Below are 14,894 nucleotides of genomic sequence, written 5' to 3'. Positions count from 1 at the left end.
TCACCTGGCACAGTTTTGGAACTGGAGGGTACCGAGACATCAATAGTTGTTTGGTGCGCCCAATATTCAGTTTACACTTTGCTGTGACAAAGATTGCCAACAGGAGGCTGGTCATGTCAATATTTGATTGGCGTCACTAATGTGAATTTAATATACTGCAGTGGTAAAGATTACCAATATTAGCTCATGTGCCACTCGTTAGGTCTTGCTACCAACATACCTAAAATATTTTAGGATCATCAAGGTTTCTCACAAGGACTGGAGAGACAATAAATACTTGATGTGAGTTTACAAGCTACTTTGAAAACAGTGCTTTGTCACAGAACAAGAAGGACTTCTCAAACAACCAACTAGTGACCGAGTGCACTTCATACATGCTTAAAAAACTTCTGTTGGCACTATAAAATACTAAAAGGCGGATTACATTATCTACACGCTTGAAGGGTGCTATTAACATTCAGTTCATACCCTACAGTGGCCAGGATAATTAATTTAATTAATGCCCTGCAGGTGGCACCATTTGGTAATTCGACCCATACCCTGCAAGGGCACCAGTTACTAATGCAAATCATACCCTCCAGTGGCACTGATTACTACTTCAACTCATACATGCAATGGCACCAATTACTAATTCAAATAATACCCTCTAGTGGCACTGATTACTAATTCAACTCATGGCCTGCAGTGGTACCAATTACCAATTTAGCTCATACCCTGCAATGGCACTAATTCAACTAATACAATATACTATAAAAAATAACCCCCCCCCCCACACACACACACACACCAGCCAACTATCCACGTTTACTCTGCAACACAAAAAGCTGCAATGTGCTGGAAATGTTGGCCCAGGTGACTCGGAATCAAACAGGAGATATAATTATAGCATTCCAGTAGATAAAAAAAAATAGGTCAGTTCTTTAGATCAGTTAGGAAAACAACTTCTCTTCCCTAACTTGCACAACAGATATGTGAAGAGATATATAGTGGCTCCTAGAAGCTAACTCTGCTTCCTGACTGAATGGCTTGCGTCAAGGCAACACAGTGTAAAAACGTATTTTGAAGAGATGTGCTACATAAATGCCTGTTTATCCATTACTACTTCCTGTGTCTGTTTCGTTTAGTCATCGTCTCTTCTGGCAGGGGTACCATCTATGACGGAAGCAATAACAATGAAGGGAAACAACGGAAGAGGTGGGTGCCTCAATCAATGGAGATTTCTTAATGAATTCAAACACTAAAAAAAAATGGTATTGGATTTAAGTGCCGCTTTTGAAGAGAGATAACAGCTTGTGGATAAAGCAACCCCTGCAATTGCACCAATTTCTAATTGAATTCATACCCAGCAATGGAACTGATTATTAATTCAACTCATATCCTGCAGTGGCACCAATTACTAATTCAATTCATACCTTGCAGAGGCTTTTATTACTATTAGAGCTGATAAAGTGAACCATTAGGAGCGGGCTACTAACAATGTACATTACGTTTGCCCTTCAGCAATAGTCTAACTTCTTGCAGCAATTTAAACACGGAGCAGAACAGGATGTAAAATAAGAGTAGCATTCTGATTTTTTTGCTTATGGCAAGAAGAAATACCAGGAAATTGGTATTACTGAATAAAATTCTGTACGTAATTCCTACTGCCAAGCTTTTTTTTCGGAACAAACTTTGCCAGGATTCACCTGTTGAAAAGTCTCCCTGGAGAAAACTGGATGCAGTAAAGCCCCGTGCCTAATTACCAAAGTACATGTAATTACCACGCTATTAGTCCGATGGATGAGGGTAGAAACTCCCTTTCCATCCAATCCCAAAAAAGATTATATGAATACAATTTTAGAACATCTGGGTGCGGTAAGAGAGTAATTACATTATCTTGCTTTCCAAATACAGGTTTTTTCTTATCATGATCCGCAGATAAAAGTGGAATGCTGGGGGGTTGGCACGTCTTATTCTATGCAGCCTTTGTAAATAACAGAATTTAGGGTGAAACTCTGTCATGCAGTAAAGAAGAGGACCTAGAAATGGCTGCCTGGAACCGATGTCTAATGTAGAACAGAAGGGTTGATGCAAGGGCAGTAGGCCAATATCTGATGAACAATGCCTCAAATACTGCTCAGCTGTACTCAGAAAGATTCTGGGGCTCACAAAACACCCAAATAACTGTTTCCACAACTCTACAGCTTTGGATGCTAGTACAAACGGTTTCTAAGCCTCAACAATTATAGCTCATGTATACAATAGGATTTCGAGAAACAGAGATAATGTCAGAATGTGACTCACCAAACCACAAAATCGGTCTCCTCTGGACCACACCCTACCTTAATATCAGTTAGCCAAAATACTGTATTCCTCGCAAAACCCTTAAAGAGATAATAAAAGGAACGAACGCACTTCCTGTTTAAGTCAGAAAATAATTCTATTTGTTTCCACATGATGCCCCTGATACTCAGTGTGCACTGGTATGATGAGGAAAGCTCTGAATGTATAGTAATTGAAAATAAATACTCAATAGTGGACGGAGAATTGAAAGCCAAAATATAGCAACGGGGTTTAGAACAGTCGGACATCAAATAGGAAAAATACGTTTTTATAATATCTTCTGACCACAAAAAAAAACACAAAAAAAGAATAGCAACCTCCAATGCAAGAGTGTATTGGTTTGTCCCTCTAGAAGACCAGCTATGGATACCTAACACACTGTCAAGAGAAGGGGGAAGCTTCTTCCCTTTGCACCAAGAGGCTCAAGCGCGTCAGCAAACACAGTAGAGCTTGGTGAACAAAGGCTCTTCTCAGCCCGGTATGGTATGCCACCAATCTGGTATTGACACATCAAATACATAGATCAGGGTTTGATCCAAGAGTTTGAGATCAGGGGCACGTGTGTTGTTCAGCTGTATTCTTTGTAATCATAATTGGACCAGCCTGATACGCCAGGAGACACTATTCATGGCACCAGGCCTGGAGCATACATTCCCACAGATGAGCTACTAGATAAACGGAATAAGGCAACTTGGATATCACATTAAACATGTTAGTAAGTGTGAGTTACCCCTTAGTTCTTAGGCCATACTGGAAGCAGGGAGACAGACACTATGAAACAATCTAGCAAAACTAACCTTCAAACATGAGCCACTACAGTCTGTAAACCGTCTTTTATCTGAAAAATGCTGCGCGGAAAAGAAGTTCGCAGCGTAGCAAGAACTCGCAATTCTGGACTGCCATTTGGCGTGGACCTGCACCAGGAGCAGATCTTGAGAAACAGACTTACCCCCACAAACTTGGAATGGAAAAGTAAATATCCGGTTCTCACAACCAAAAGGAGCGGGTGCAGCGTTTTAACTACCTGCTGTAGCATACTGCGTGAAATCATCCACCCCTACCCCCCTTCAGGCTTCTATGCCTGGAAAAAAAACTGATACACCAAGCGCATTTGAAGAACCTGTAGTGGGGGGTGGGGGGGGGGAACAGTGCTTGGAACACCCATATTGTGCTATTCTGCTAGAGAATTTAAAGTCTAACGAGAGGAGGGTCTATGGGGATATTTCACGTTAGCAATTACTTTACTCATCTCAGGGTTCTAAAGAACGTTTACTCTGCCTTGCTGAACTGAAGCATCAGTACGTTTATGGGGAGAGGGTATGGCACTGCTGGAGTCCTGCAGACCCTCCACAATGAATGTTCATGGAGGAGAACCCGATGTAGAAGACACATCTCTGAGCCCTGACCTAGGTTTGTTTTTTCTCCGGTACAGCCAATTCTAGTCAAACTAGAGACATCTGAACTTTGTCTAGTGAGAGTTTGGTATCTGGTAACTAGGGAAAGATTATCATCATGTGTAGTCTGTAGTTACCATTCATATGGGCAGTAGAACAATCTGCAAGTATGAGATGGGTTCTTCGAACCAATTCTTCTTGCCCATACAAAAGTTACACCAACAACCAGAGAGTTTTAATCACAACAGGTCTCTGGAGCTTCAACCAAGTGTGTGGTTCATTTCTCCAAATACAACCAAGGGGGTGCCATAGGGAGGGCAAATGTCATGGGCAGGTAAAGAGGGCATTCCAGCAGTCAAACAGAATGTGTTCCCAAAAATCCAGCAGTCCATGCAACAGTGCTTTTATGGATGAATATGAAGGGAGATAAACAAAACACGCACTGGCAAAGTCAATAGGTCTTGTGTTGGACATCTGCCTTTTAGTTTTGGCAATCCTTGATTTGTCTTTGTTTTCGCAAAATATTTTGTTTGGGAAGCTGTTGTGCTCTCCTAATAAAAGAAAAAGAAATAACAACAACAAAAAAATCATTGGCCAAAAGAAAAAAACATTTTGGTTAGAAAAAGCACCCATTGACAGTTGTTCCTGACACTTAAGAGAACTACTTTGTGTGGATACCCTCCTTGTGAAAGGACAGAATGCTCCATTCTCAGTGAAGTTAGTCAATGGCTGAAGTGGGCTGACCCACTACCCAATGCTGTATACGGGGGTGGATGGAATTAAAATGTGAATGACACAAAAAAAGGCCATCTGATTAAGAGCAGGCTGCAAGGCCCTGTTAGCAAGTATAATATTAGTAAAATCAAAAGATTTAGGTGATGCCAAACAAACAAAAACTCATGCCTATAAGAAAGTTAAACCCAACAGGAGCCACTGTAAGCATCTGTTGCAAAACCAGAATCCACTGCACCAGCAATGGGCTCCATTGCGCACATGTTGCTGGAAATGTAGCTGATGTGTAAAATGTGCAGGAGATACCAGACGAAAACAAAATGTCCCATTTCGTTGCACAAAGAAAGTATAAGGGATAAGTATACTTAATATTCACATACATTGATTGCTCAAAAATTGCTATGATTGATATTTCTATGTTCTAGACTATAATCAATATTCCGACTATAAGCTTTGAGCTCTGGCCAAGACTAACTGGCTAGTACTTGATTTAATGTTGGGCTCCCTTTAATTGAAGTTTGCCAGGAAACATTTTCACGTAATCCATCATCGTCAGTATGAAATCCAATTCAATTTCCTGATTTACTTGCCATTGGGATCATGGACAGCAAATTGGAAACCCCCCTGGCAAACGGTATCAACTTGCCCTTTCTGTGTAAGCAGTGTCGAATCCATCTCCCACTTAATGTTCGTGTGTCCCGCATATTCTAACCCTCGCCGTAGGTGGTTGAAACCACTTTGTCTGAGGTTGGGTACACGGTCATATGTTGAGGCACTACATTTGTTAAGATCTGACCCCCAATCCTTGTTCGCATGCGGTCTGGCGAAATATTTGGGGTGGGCCTGGAGGATAAGATCCGCTAGGATGATGATCCTCCAGTAAATGGCTTCATTCCCTTGAATTCAGCAGTTTAGTTACCTACTGTGTGTCCCATTTTATTCCCCAAAGGTCGACTAAGCATGTGTTCCTATGATCGTCCTAAAATCGACATTTTTAGTATTGTTGTATATTGCATTTTTTAACTGATTCTTCTTTGTGATTTTAAACTTTATCAATTGTTTTATCCTGAAATTGTTTTATTGTAATGCTTTTATGAAATGTAATATTTCGAAATAAAGCTATATACGATATACGATTTACTTGCTGTTTACGTATTAAAAGGTATGCTCTTTAATTTTGTACAAAAATGACTACTGAGAAAGTAAGTCTAAAAAGTAAGTCTAGGCATATTTCCAATTTATTAAAGCTCTTTTACTGGTTTACTTTTCAACTCAATTCCTTTTTTTTTATGATTTTCTTGTTTTTAAAGACATTGGCTTTTGTTTTAATAAATCCTAAATGTTATGTTCCCAAAGAAAGTATGCGGGAAGAGAGCTCCGAGTCTCGAGAATTGACGTCATGTATTGAGCGGAAGTAATATTTGGAACGCAGAGAGCGAGCAGGCCGCGTCCTCTCCTCCCTTTAGATTTGTTTTAGTCACTGCTACGACTCATTACAGGGCTTATACGAGAGTTGAGAGTTCAGAACTGCAAGGGGGAGACCTGTTTGCTGAACGCAGAACAGTGCAAGATTAGAGGTGCTTACACGGTAGGTCTGCTTAAAGAAAACAAGGTGAGATCATGTGAGGCCTGCTTACAAAGAGCATCAGAGGGGTGGCTGCTTCATAAAGTGCAAAGGAGTAGAGAGGAGGGTGGGCCGGCTTACTACAGGATCCTGAACGATTAGGTTTGCACGTAGTGCTGGGTCGGGAGAGATAAGGAACGCATACACGGTGCCCAACACAGGTTAGACAGCGAATGGCTAAGCGACCGTGATGGTGCAAGATCACAGGACATTAGACATGTTTACAGTATGCCGGGGACCTAAGGCAATGCCAGACTCCAGGGCACTTGACTGTCGGACACTGGGACTGCCTACAGACTGGGCCACTGGAATTATGTAAAAGACGCACAAGTGATGGACGGACTGCAGAACAAATCAAGAAATTCGCCCCCAGTCAAGATATCCTAGTTAAATCCATTGTTATTTTGTGCACCATGCCACCCCAGTTTAGACCCAGCCATGTGCAAATCAGTCTTGCCCAAGATCTTCATAGGAACAGTCCAGCCCGAATTGCCAAACCAGGTCCTCCCTGGACCAGAAACAAGCATCCTAGAACCGGTTTCAGGGTTTCACCCCTCATCAGCCAGGCTAGCTTGAATCCAGTGGCACAGTGAGCCCAAGAAACACTTCTGGCCATACCTGGCGCACCTAGGGCGAGAAAGCAAAAGACACACAAGTGATGGATGGACTGCAGAACAAATCAAAACATTCGCCCCCAGTCAAGGGAGCTGGAATTATGAGCTAATGGAAGAAAAGGAAGTGGGGTAGATCCTTTTGTGCCCTGACCCTGCAGTAATTAAAAACTGACACAGGACTATATTGGATGTTATTAACTTTACAGGCAAAAAAGCTGACCGAAATAAGACTGTAAAAACACTAAGGCTTTTTTTTTTAATTTGACGCGTTTTAATTTCTGTTACGTTTCCGAAGAGTATTTGCTTTTTCAGGAAGTTGCATTTCTGTAGTTTTGTATGCAATATATTACTCCTGCATACTGCGTACTGTGAAAAGAGTTGCCTCCATGTACCTCTGTTAGTTCAGGTTTTGGGTGTTTGGGATGGGGTACAAATAGGAGCTGTGGACTTCAGGCTGAAAACAGTGCGAGTTTCTCACAGTGCCTGTTAGTTGGTCATAAAGGGGTTCAGAATACATGTTCATCCAATCCTTGGCCTCCCTGCAGTGCGGCCAGAGCAATAGTCAGGTGTGCCAATTGAAATTGTGAGTCTTCGTGAAAATGTGTGTGAAGGAGGTAAACCGCTGTCATTGTTATTTTGTGCACCATGCCACCCCAGTTTAGACCCAGCCATATGCAAATCAGTCTTGCCCAAGATCTTCATAGGAACAGTCCAGCCCGAATTGCCAAACCAGGTCTTCCCTGGACCAGAAACAAGCATCCTAGGACCGGTTTCAGGGTTTCACCCCTCATCAGCCAGGCTAGCTTGAATCCAGTGGCACAGTGAGCCCAAGACCCCCGTCTGGCCATACCTGGCGCACGTAGGGTGAGAAAGCAAAAGACAAAAAAGTGATGGACGGAATGCAGAACAAATCAAAACATTCGCCCCCAGTCAAGAGATCTGGGTTAAATCCATTGTTCTTTTGCTCGCCATGCCAGCCCAGTTGAGACCCAGCCATATGCAAATCAGTCTAGCCCAAGTTCCTCATAGGAACAGTCAAGTCTCAACTGCCAAGCCAGGTCTTCCGGAAACAAGCATCCTAGGACCAGTCAGGGCTGGACTGGGAACCAAAACCAGCCCTGGCAAAGTGCTCGGACGGCCCCTGGGGGGTTGGGGGTACGGCCAAGCTGTTTTCCAGGGCCGGTTTCGGACAATTTTATTACAGGGGCCGATATTGCAGCTATGCTGCAAAAACTGCCTTGTAACAAAAACAGCCCCCCAGGGGCCCAAAACCAGCCCCCACCCTGGCGCACACCGGGGAAATGCCCAGTGCCAGCTGCGGGCAGTCTGGCCCTGGGACCAGTTTCTGGGTTTCATCCCTCATCAGCCAGGCTAGCTTGAATCCAGTGGCACAGTGAGCCCAGGACCCATGTCTTGGCATACCCGGAGCACGTAAGGCGGGAAAGAAAAAGACACACAAGTGATGGACAGTCCGCAGAACAAATCAAAACATTTGCCCCCAGTCAAGGGAGCTGGAATTATGAGCTAATGGAAAAAAAGGAAGTGGGGTAGATCCTTTTGTGCCCTGACCCTGCAGTAATTAAAAACTGACACAGGACTATATTGGATGTTATTAACTTTACAGGCAAAAAAGCTGACCGAAAAAAGACTGTAAAAACACTAAGGCTTTTTTTTTTAATTTGACGCGTTTTAATTTCTGTTACGTTTCCAAAGAGTATTTGCTTTTTCAGGAAGTTGCATTTCTGTAGTTTTCTATGCAATATATTACTCCTGCATACTGCGTACTGTGAAAAGAGTTGCCTCCATGTACCTCTGTTAGTTCAGGTTTTGGGTGTTTGGGATGGGGTACAAATAGGAGCTGTGGACTTCAGGCTGAAAACAGTGCGAGTTTCTCACAGTGCCTGTTAGTTGGTCATAAAGGGGTTCAGAATACATGTTCATCCAATCCTTGGCCTCCCTGCAGTGCGGCCAGAGCAATAGTCAGGTGTGCCAATTGAAATTGTGAGTCTTCGTGAAAATGTGTGTGAAGGAGGTAAACCGCTGTCATTGTTATTTTGTGCACCATGCCACCCCAGTTTAGACCCAGCCATATGCAAATCAGTCTTGCCCAAGATCTTCATAGGAACAGTCCAGCCCGAATTGCCAAACCAGGTCTTCCCTGGACCAGAAACAAGCATCCTAGGACCGGTTTCAGGGTTTCACCCCTCATCAGCCAGGCTAGCTTGAATCCAGTGGCACAGTGAGCCCAAGACCCCCGTCTGGCCATACCTGGCGCACGTAGGGTGAGAAAGCAAAAGACAAAAAAGTGATGGACGGAATGCAGAACAAATCAAAACATTCGCCCCCAGTCAAGAGATCTGGGTTAAATCCATTGTTCTTTTGCTCGCCATGCCAGCCCAGTTGAGACCCAGCCATATGCAAATCAGTCTAGCCCAAGTTCCTCATAGGAACAGTCAAGTCTCAACTGCCAAGCCAGGTCTTCCGGAAACAAGCATCCTAGGACCAGTCAGGGCTGGACTGGGAACCAAAACCAGCCCTGGCAAAGTGCTCGGACGGCCCCTGGGGGGTTGGGGGTACGGCCAAGCTGTTTTCCAGGGCCGGTTTCGGACAATTTTATTACAGGGGCCGATATTGCAGCTATGCTGCAAAAACTGCCTTGTAACAAAAACAGCCCCCCAGGGGCCCAAAACCAGCCCCCACCCTGGCGCACACCGGGGAAATGCCCAGTGCCAGCTGCGGGCAGTCTGGCCCTGGGACCAGTTTCTGGGTTTCATCCCTCATCAGCCAGGCTAGCTTGAATCCAGTGGCACAGTGAGCCCAGGACCCATGTCTTGGCATACCCGGAGCACGTAAGGCGGGAAAGAAAAAGACACACAAGTGATGGACAGTCCGCAGAACAAATCAAAACATTTGCCCCCAGTCAAGGGAGCTGGAATTATGAGCTAATGGAAAAAAAGGAAGTGGGGTAGATCCTTTTGTGCCCTGACCCTGCAGTAATTAAAAACTGACACAGGACTATATTGGATGTTATTAACTTTACAGGCAAAAAAGCTGACCGAAAAAAGACTGTAAAAACACTAAGGCTTTTTTTTTTAATTTGACGCGTTTTAATTTCTGTTACGTTTCCAAAGAGTATTTGCTTTTTCAGGAAGTTGCATTTCTGTAGTTTTCTATGCAATATATTACTCCTGCATACTGCATACTGCGTACTGTGAAAAGAGTTGCCTCCATGTACCTCTGTTAGTTCAGGTTTTGGGTGTTTGGAATGGGGTACAAGTAGGAGCTGTGGACTTCATGCTGAAACCAGTGCGAGTTTCTCACAGTGCCTGTTAGTTGGTCATAAAGGGGTTCAGAATACATGTTCATCCAATCCTTGGCCTCCCTGCAGGGCGCCCAGAGCAATAGTCAGGTGTGCCAATTGAAATTGTGAGTCTTCGTGAAAATGTGTGTGAAGGAGGTAAACCGCTGTCAAGATACTGACAGAACGAAAGATCTTATTTTATTGTGCTCACATCTCTGTATCTGCTTTAATTTTATATGAAACATATGTAACTGCTTTGACTTCATTTCTGTGCAGTCGTTTTGTATTTGTGCTTACCCCATGTAAAGGTATTTACCCCATAAGTAATTCCTGCAACCTCTACTTGCAGCTATGTAAAGAGCTCCGGTACCCTTGGGTCAAGTTTGTGCTATATAAAACTCTATAAAATAAATAAAAGATAACGCAGTGCTTACAAGTAAGTGGATGTGTTGCGTGTGAGGAAGTATTTTGAAATGTAGGAGGAACACAGTGCAGCAAATTCATAACTATGCAAAAAATACTGAAGCAGCAAAAGTGCATAATCCCAGTGATTCCAGCATGCTACTCCCCAAAAAGCGCTTCAACACCTCATCTGGGGTAGCGAGAGCTATATAAATGCAAAACTTTCCTTCCTCTACCCCTCAACTATCCTTCTCAATACAAATAACAGACTAACATACACACCGCTGAAATCAATTCCAAATTACACTATTCTAATTCACCCCTAATCCTTTTGGGGTTGATGCCTCGTCAGGGGTAGTAAGCGCTATATAAATGCAATTACAATACAATACAAAAGTAAGTGCAGAAGCGTGTGAAAACTGGATGTTGAAGAAAGAAATGAGGTTCTACCTATGCAGATTGAGCATTTCAGTAAGATATGAGGAGAAAAGCGTGTAAATTTCTATCTGACCAATTGTGGAAGAAAGTGGTATGGAGGAAACAAAAGTGATTTAGGCACTCCAAGGACCACCCCTGTTGCACAGTCCTTAGTAAGGTTTAATTTAGAGTCTCAATTTCCGAATTGAGACATTTTCCATGCAAATTACTCACAACAAAATTATTGTTACTCAATTATCCTATACTGCTAACAAGCAGTGGCAAAGCCGTAAGGTCTGGCTTGTTTAAGGCATATCTTCATTATTGTGTAATATGTCTGGATGCAATAAGAGAAAACTTACAGAGAGGCACCAAAATATTGGTCACTTGCATGCTGTGTGGAGCACAGGTTTTAGTTTACATGTTTCAAGCCATGACCTTAATTACATAGGCCGTGAACCATGAAAATGATTCCTAGCTACTCTTTTTAGGCCATGCCGCTTTTTGAGACCCACCACTTTTTCATCCCACTTAAAGCCGAGGGGGAAGGCCAAATTATGCAGAAGGTTGGCCAAAATTATGCAGAAGAAAAGGGGAAGTATGTAGGATAATAGCTCACATTTTTTGGCAGTAATATTTCCATATTTTGTCATTTTAACACACATTACAATTGCCTGGGAAAGTCAAATCATTAGTACCAGTTTAACACCTGTACACAGCAATCTATAATTTGATCAGCTAATTCGTGTAAAGTGTCTGCCACTGTGCAGCATGATTTGTGGCCCTTTTTTGTAACTTTTTAGCCAGCTAGGTAATAAAATTTGAAGGCTGTGTTGGTGAAATCTGCAAGCTATGGAGAAGAGGGATTATGTGACATGTTTGGTACATTAAATGTGTTGGGCGTTTTACCACCAGTAACACTGGAAAGCAGCAGTGGTTTCTTTATGACGACGGCGGAGTATTACAAATTAAAATGCCAATTAAATTATTTAATTGCCATTTTATTTTTTACCAAGGCGCGCCACAGCACCTGCATGTCCTCGGACTGGAGTAGTTGTGGCTACCCACTTCAAAGTATGCATGTCACTTTGGATGGTGGTCTTGCACCGGCCAAAGTGCCATGCGCACTTTGAAGCTCTCCACCCACCTATCTGAAACAGCTGGGTGGAGACCAAGCACAGGCCTCCAGGGCATGAAGGAGCGTTAGGCCAGCTCGTCCCTTCCAATACTGGAGCTGCTCTCATGCAGCACGAGGGCAGCGCCTGAATTGGTTAGGGGTGGTTCTTCTTTCCACAGTCTTCAGAAGGATAGCGAGGAGGATGCGGAGCTCGCGGGTAATGTATTTAATTAATATAAAATGTGTAGTGCATGTACTTTAGTTTGTGTTTGTTTTATTTTGGAGGGAGGGGCTGTTTTTATTTGGGCTTTTGTAGGGAGGGAATTTTTTTGTTTGTTTTTCTGGATGTGGCGGGGCACTTTGCTTGGCGCACCACTTTGAAAGGTCACCAGCTGCTCTTGCTTGATAGATTGTACATATTTTACAGAATTTTTATAAATTTCTAAGAATTTGAGGTGCATCATAGGGTGCAAACTCGAGAAAATGTTTTGATGTTTTGAGTACACGACCAGCGGAGTTGCTGTCCAAGTGTATGTAAAACAGTTCAACATCCAATACCACATAGGAAGCATGAATGCATCAAAAAGGTAGAATCCGAAATTTAAAAAAATGACCCAAGTCTTGTGAGTGGTGCCATGGGGAACCTGTGACCTGTTGGTTGCATGCAAACCTCGCGCTGCAGCATTTACTCCGCTTATTCAGCTAGTTTACACACATTTAAACAAAAATGATGTATTCTCATCATATTCAATGGAATATTGGCAGCGTGGTTCTTGTGGGAAGGCGTGCAATACAAATACCCACAATCGAAGGCAATTTTAAAAAGTCTGTTGCCGGTTATCGACATGTTACACTATCTTTCGTACATCGTCACATTTTACATGGAACCGATGCTCAAAGGAAAATAAATGCTCAGACGTTATAATTTTGCATGGAGTAGTTTGTGAACTAAGGATGCTCCCCCGCCAGTTTGTTGAGTAACTAATCAATCTCAAATATAGGCTTCTCGCAATGAAAGTTCACCCATGGGGCCCAAGTGACCACATTCCCACATCTGTCCGAAATGCGAATTGAGAGCCAACCAAAACACGTGCTCAAAAATGTGTACTCCGTCAATTGGTCTCTCACCTCGCCAGCCACCTCTCTACACCCTGCCCAAGAAGCACAGCGGGGACCGGAAATGCCTCCTCGAGCACCTCAAGTGCGAGCCCAGATGAACTGAAGTGTCAACCTCGGACCAATCAATATTCTCGTCTGAAATCCAAATGAATGTGTATTCTGAGGCCTTTGATACCAGAAACGATAGGAGACATCCGAAAAGTCATCTTAACACATCCCACTGCCAATGGGTTCTATGTTAAGACGGTGCGACACGTTTAACTAGACCTGCATTTTTATCCCCAAAAAAATGCATTCTGGTGGTTGCAGCTTAGCATATTACGCTGTACGTTTAGATTTTTGGGCCCATATTTTCAAACTGTTGTAGGATAAAAAGACAACACTGACTAAAATGTTCACACACAACATGGGGCCACTTGACATCTCCAGGGGCTTTAAGTGGGATGCAAAAACTGGGGGGTCTCTCAACGGGACGTGTCTGATGTAATTAAGGGCGTGGCTAAGAACCATGTAAACTGGAAATCTGTGCTTAGCATAGTGTGCCTCCTACTGGTATTTTCTGCTTTTGTAATCGCATCCAGATATATAATACAATAAGTAATACGCCGAGGCTATTGGCTTTGTCAACGGCTGTTAGCAGCATAAGATAAATAAACAACAATGGCTTCCTTGTAGAGCATATTGAAAATGCGTCAGTTCTGAAATGACGAGACTGTGAAAGAAATATAATGAGTCTCTTTGAAGTTACATCAAAGGCAGTGAACGGTGGTACTGCTGCAGAGTTAAGATATAATGTTTTCATCCTGAGGGTGAGGACAAATTGGAGAGAACGATAAGGACCCGTCTCATCACTTGCTTTTAGAACTGTCAGGACTGGGCCAATTTACAGCCCTGAAAAAGGCTATCAAAGCGGGCCCCATGACACAGATCTATTTTAATTCAGCGGAGCCACGATCAGCACTAACTTACTGCGGTAAAATGTAGTGACCATGAGTTAAAAATACTACATTGATTATTTGCGCCATGGAAAATAATATATTGCCCCATAAAAATCGAAAAACACATAATGCTGCAGCGCAAACTAAGGTCCCCATTTACAGGATTATGGCTTAAGACAGCGCACCAAAGTGAAAGGGCAGGAATGCACTGCATTCATGCAATATGGTGCATTCTTCTCCTTTCTCCCTGCCCTGGCGCAGTTTCTGCAGTCTAAAACCAATGGAGGCACCCTTGCACAATGGTGCAATGTGCAAGGGTCCTCCGTTGCATGCAGGATTATTTTTGAGCAGGAAAGGACACCTTTCTGCACAGAAACAATCCTCAGAGGTGTTTTCCTATTCTGCAGTACACATAGAAAGAAGAAAAAAACAATATTTCTCCTCCACACACATCACCTTGGGAGGTGTAAGGATTTGGTGCTTCCCCAGTTTTACATGATTTTCTATATCTCGGGCAGCGTCAAAATCCATGGGTATTGTGTGGAAATACCTACCACAATGCCCATGGAAAGCCTCCAGAGCACAGAGTAGGGTGACAAAGCGATTTGTGCTGCCTCGCCTTACTCAAATTTTATGAGGCCACTCAAAAGGCTTTGTGTGGCTTCATGAATCTGATTCAGAGCCCTGCGTCACACGTACCACTTTACAGGGTGCAAAAGTGACGCAAGGCTCTCATAAATAAACCCCTGACAATCCCACCAAACTGTGTGGAGACCCCTCTGTGATTTTTGCAGTCCTTTTATTTATCTATTAATTGCAGGGTTGTACACAGCGCCTCCCTGTGGTCACCCAGGGAACGGCTGTGTACACTTGAACTGAGCATGGGCCAGCCCCTGTTACTCCGACCCACGGGA

The sequence above is a fragment of the Lissotriton helveticus genome, chromosome 9, assembly GCF_964261635.1.
Source record: "Lissotriton helveticus chromosome 9, aLisHel1.1, whole genome shotgun sequence".
Classification (NCBI taxonomy): Eukaryota; Metazoa; Chordata; class Amphibia; order Caudata; family Salamandridae; genus Lissotriton; species Lissotriton helveticus.
Note: the sequence above shows the minus strand (reverse complement) of the source record.